This window comes from Budorcas taxicolor, chromosome 4 (assembly GCF_023091745.1).
Source record: "Budorcas taxicolor isolate Tak-1 chromosome 4, Takin1.1, whole genome shotgun sequence".
In the NCBI taxonomy this organism is placed as follows: domain Eukaryota; kingdom Metazoa; phylum Chordata; class Mammalia; order Artiodactyla; family Bovidae; genus Budorcas; species Budorcas taxicolor.
The window spans coordinates 116,652,372-116,658,371 of NC_068913.1; positions in this window are offsets into that span (position 1 = coordinate 116,652,372).

Sequence of the window (6,000 nt, forward strand, 5' to 3'; positions counted from 1 at the left end):
GTCTCCTGCACTGGCGAGTGAGTGCTTTACCACTGTGACCCTCCGGGAAGCCCAGAAATTGCTGAGCTACCTGGAAGTCTGAGTATGAGAAGGCCCTGACAAAGGAATCAGCAGATGTATCTGCTGTTACAGACTTTGCTACCTCAAAACTGCAGGACAGTTTTACCGTTTAGTAAGTAGAATCCCATTTTAGTAATTAGAATATCATTCAAACTTGATACATTTGCTTATGCTTAAGTTTTGTGCAGTTAACAAGGAAGAACTCTGAAATAAAAATCTAGATCCTAAGAGGTCTTGATCTTAAACTTTCATATTCTATTTTTACCTAACTTTTAAATGAAGTGTTCTCCTACTGTAGGATTTTAGGAACTCTGGCAATCTCAGTGTGAAGTGGAGAATTCTGAAGTCCAGTTGGTAGTTCAATTGCTCCCGTCTTAGGAGTACTTCTGGGCTTCCCTGGTGGCTCAGATGATAAAGAATCTGGTTGCAATGTGGGAGACCCGGGTTCGATCCCAGGGTAGGGAAGATCCCCTGGAGAAGGAAATGGCAACCTGCTCCAGTATTCTTGCCTGGAGAATTCTATGGACAGAGGAGCCTGGTGGGCTATAGTCCATGGGGTCATAGAGTCAAACACGACTGAGTGACTAACACTTTCTACACTTTCTTTCTTAGGAGTACTTCACCTTTCTTGGTAGAGCAGGACTTGCTGGCTACTTGTTATTCTGCTTTGGTTCCATTGTCCTTATTTGAACTCTTGTCATTCTAAGAATCCCAAAATCTTCCTTACAGCCCTGGTTTGATTTCACAGTGAACAGGTCTCTAAACTTAAAAATATCCAACCCAGTGTATGAAGTTAAGAGACAGCAGTAGATTCAGGAGTTAATGAGAAAAAAAGTATTAGAAAAATCACACTAAAGTCACAAAGCAGAGAACTTGGGACCAAGCCCTGGGTGCTTTCAGATAAAGACAGAGTATCTGACTCCATCCTTGGAAAGGCAACTTCAACATCCAAAAACCGAAATCCTGGCAAAACACTCATCTTCCACGTTTGAGTATAAAGTGGAACACTTTAATAATTAGGTAATACTGGAAGAAACACAAGCTGGAATCAAGATTGCTGGGAGAAATATCAATAACCTCAGATATGCAGATGACACCACCCTTATGGCAGAAAGTGAAGAGGAGCTAAAAAGCCTCTTGATGAGTGTGAAAGAGGAGAGGGAAAAAGTTGGCTTAAAGCTCAACATTCAGAAAACGAAGATCATGGCATCCGGTCCCATCAATTCATGGGAAATAGATGGGGAAACAGTGGAAACAGTGTCAGACTTTATTTTGGGGGGCTCCAAAATCACTGCAGATGGTGACTGCAGCCATGAAATTAAAAGACGCTTACTCCTTGGAAGAAAAGTTATGACCAACCTAGATAGTATATTCAAAAGCAGAGACATTACTTTGCCGACTAAGGTCCGTCTAGTCAAGGCTATGGTTTTTCCTGTGGTCATGTATGGATGTGAGAGTTGGACTGTGAAGAAGGCTGAGCGCCGAAGAATTGATGCTTTTGAACTGTGGTGTTGGAGAAGACTCTTGAGAGTCCCTTGGACTGCAAAGAGATCCAACCAGTCCATTCTGAAGGAGATCAGCCCTAGGATTTCTTTGGAAGGAATGATGCTAAAGCTGAAGCTCCAGTACTTTGGCCACCTCATGCAAAGAGTTGACTCATTGGAAAAGACTCTGATGCTGGTAGGGACTGGGGGCAGAAGGAGAAGGGGATGACCGAGGATGAGATGGCTGGATGGCATCATGGACTCAATGGATGTGAGTCTGAGTGAACTCCGGGAGATGGTGATAGACAAGGAGGCCTGGTGTGCTGCGATTCATGGGGTCACAAAGAGTTGGACACGACTGAGCGACTGAACTGAACTGAACCTTTCTACTGCTTAAACATTCTCACATGGTATAATTCTACTTTCTTTTTCAATAGCTTTATAGAAATATCATTCAATCATATATAGAATTCAATGCACTTTAGTGTATTCACCAAGTTGTGCAACCATCACCACAAATCAATTTTACATTTTCACCAACCCAAAAAGAAAGTTCACACCCATTGGAAGTAACTTCCCATCTCCCAACCACACCCCACCCGTAGATCAATCACTTATATATATATTTTTTGGCTGTGACACACAGCTTTCAGGATCTTCATTCCTGGGCCAGGGATCAAAACCAGGTCCTCAGCGGTGAAAGTGCCAAGTCCTAACCAATGGACCGCAGGGGAATTTCCCTGTCGAATCACTAATCTAATTCCTATCTTATAGATTTGCACATTCTCGATGTTTTATGCAAAGGAATTTATGCAATATGTAGCCTTTAGCAACCGGCTCCTTTCACTTAGCGCTGTTTTCAAGGTGCATCCAGTTTACAGCATCTATCAGTGCTATCCAAGGAAAGTTCATTCCTTTTCATTGTCAAGGAGTAGTAAATCACATGGATATACCACAGCTTGTTTAGCCATTCATCAGTTGATGGGGTGTTCCCATTTTTTGACTATTATGAATAATGCTCCTAAAAACATTTGTGTGGGCTTCCCCAGTGACTCAGCGGTAAAGAATCCGCCTGCAGCGCAGGAGACAAGGCAGACCCTGGGTCAGGAAGATCCCCTGGAGAAGGAAATGGCAACCCGCTCCAGTCTTCTTGCCTGGAGAATCCCATGGACAGAGCTCGCCGGGCTGCAGTCCATGGGGTCGCAAGAGCTGGACACGACTGAAGCTACTAAGCACAGCACACACAGCACACAAACATTTGTGTGCACTTCTATGTATTTTTCATGTCTGGTTGCACTGGGTCTTTGTTACCGCCAGGGCGTTTCTCTAGTTGCAGAGGAGTTATGGTGCATAGGCTGCTCACTGCAGCAGCTTCTCCTGTTGCCGGGCATGGGCTCTAGGGCGCGTGGGCTTCAGCAGTCGCGGGTCACGGGTTCTAGGCTTAGGCTTGGTAGTCGTGGTGAATGGGCTTAGTTGCTCTGCGGCATGTGGGATCTTCCCAGATCAGGGATCGAATCCGTGTCTCCTGCATTGGCAGGCGGATTCTTTACCACTGAGCCGCCAGGGGAGCCCTGTGTACAAGTTTTTATGTGGACATATGCTTTTGTGTCTTATATTCTGAGGATCAGAATTAGAATATTCTTAGAATTGCTGTGTCCAGAGGATTGAAGGAAAAGGACTCTTTTGAAGATTTCACATGTTTAAACATGTGAATTGGTGAAAAATAACATGGTTATCCAACAGATGGACACAACGAAACTTTTGTAGGTGATGAATATGTTTAATACCTGTATTGTGGTGTTAATAGTATGGGTTTATACATATGTCCAAATTCACCAAACTGTATCCATTAATTGGCTCAGAAGTAAAGAATCTGCCTGAAATGCGGGAGCTGTAGGAGACACAGGTTCCATCCCTGGGTTGGGGAGATCCCCTGAAGGAGGGCATGGCAACCCACTCCAGTGTTCTTGCCTGGAGAATCCCATGGACCCAGGGGCGTGATGGGCTACAGTCCATAGAGTTGAAGAGTTGGACAGGACTAAAGTGACTGAGTACACATGCACGCACAATGATGTACAATAATACCTCAATAAAGATGGAATTAAAAAATAAAAAAAAAAAGAATTGCTGGGTCCTGACTGCAGCCATGAAATTAAAAGACGCTTACTCCTTGGCAGGAAAGTTATGACCAACCCAGACAGCCTACTAAAAACCAGAGCCATTACTTTGCCAACAAAGGTCCATCTAGTCAAAGTTATGGTTTTTCCAGGGGTCATGTATGGATGTGAGAGTTGGACTGTGAAGAAAGCTGAGCACTGAAGAATTGATGCTTTTGAACTGTGGTGTTGGAAAAGACTCTTGAGAATCTCTTGGACCACAAGGAGATCCAACCAGTCCATCCTAAAGGAGATCCAACCAGTCCATCCTAAAGGAGATCAGTCCTTAAGTGTTCATTGGAAGGACTGATGTTGAAGCTGAAACTCCAATACTTTGGCCTCCTGATACGAACAGCTAAGATTGCGAAGAGAAAGACTGAGGGCAGGAGGAGAAGGGGATGACAGGATGAGATGGCTGGATGGCATTACCAACTCAATGGACATGGGTTTGGGTGGACTCCAGGAGTTGGTGATGGACAGGGAGGCCTGGCGTGCTACAGTCCATGGGGTCGCAGAGAGTTGGACATGACTGAGCAACTGAACTGAACTGACAGAAACTCCCCGCTTAACATTTTGAGGAACTCCAGAGCATTCTCCACAGCAGACACAGCACTTTACACCGCCACCTACGATGGACACAGGCTCCATTTTCTCCACATCCTCTACAACACCTGGATTATCTACTTTTCGACAGGATGAGAAGTGCCATCTCACAGTGGTTTTTATTTACATTTCCTTGATAGATAATGACATTGAGCAGGACTTTGTGAGATTATCAGCCAGTTTTTTTGAGAAACGTCCACTCAGATCCTTTGCCTATTTTTATCATTTAAATGTTTTAATTTGAAAGCAGCCTCTGTTTATTAACTGACCAGATTACAGAAATAATCACAGTAGATACCTTAGTTCATCCTTCTAATAAGCCTGTTGATCTGGTCTTCCCGGTTGCCAGCATCTCTACCTTCTACAAAATGGGTGGTCTTTTCCTTCATTCCACCTCGTGGAGAAGACAACTTGAAGTGCTGCAGGAAGTTGCATGCGTCTTTGAAACATTTTCCAACAGCACAGATCTCGTGAATCTGATCCTCTGTGCAGATGACGCCCTCTTTGCCAAGAGATCGAGCAATGAATGTGTTATCTGTCAGGTCAATTCACTTCTTGGTTTTGCCATTAGCACACTTGTAGATCAATTCATTTACTGACCGCAGGTCTGGGGACTCTCATGCAGTGTATGGTTCCACAGTTCTCAGCGTGTTGATTGAAGCATTGCTGAGCTTCACACGGGTGCCACTAAAGATCTGACAGAGGCGAACAAGCTGAAACAACTTTCCAACTTTCGGCAAACGCCATTGATACTTCTGATCCTTATGACAAGCACCAATTTGGGTTCAGAGGGTACATAGATGTTGCTGGCTTTTCTTGCCATCCTAGCCATTCGAAACTTTTGCAGGTAATGGATATGATTACCTATATTCCTGTGATACCTTCTGCCTGTATTCCTGTCATAATGCTACACTTTTTCATAGAACATTTTCATAGATAAGCTTTGTCTTTGCTTTTCAAAGCATCTTTAGGCCAGACTTCTTTTTCAAGCTCTTGATCTTAAGCTCTGCAAAATTCTTTTATTTGATCTAAGGGTTTCTGGCATAGCAAAAACCTTCTTTTTCTTCTCTTCTGAACCCTCCATGGTTCCAACCAGGAAAGAGCTGCTGCTCCCCCCCTTTTTCTTGGCTGCACCACCATGCATGTAAGGGATCTTAGTTTCCAGTGTATGTGCGAAATCACGTCAGTCGTGTCTGACTCTTTGCGACACTACAGACTGTAGCCCACCAGGCTCCTCTGTCCATGGGATTCTTCAGGCAAGAATACCGGAGTGGGTTGCCATGCCCTCCTGTAGGGCATCTTCCTGAACCAGGGATAGATTTCGCATCTCTTAACTCATCTGCATTTGCAGGTGGGTTCTTGACCACTAGGGCCACCGGGGCCAGGGATGGAATCTGCACCCCCCTGGGTGGTGGAAGCGCAGAGTCTTAACCACTGGACCACCAAGGAATTCCCAAAAGAAGTCATTTTGACCTGAAGTATGCCCACAATTGATAACACATTTTTAAAAAATTATTTCTTTTTGGCTGTGATGAGTCTTAGTTGCAGCAGGTGGGCTCTTTGTTGCGGCACATGGGTTTCTCTCTAGTTGTGGCACATGGGCTCAGCGGCTGTGTGCGTGGGCCCAGCGGCTGTGTGCGCGGGCTCAGTAGTTGTGGTGTGTGTGCTTAGTTGCCCTGTGGCATGTGGGATCTTAG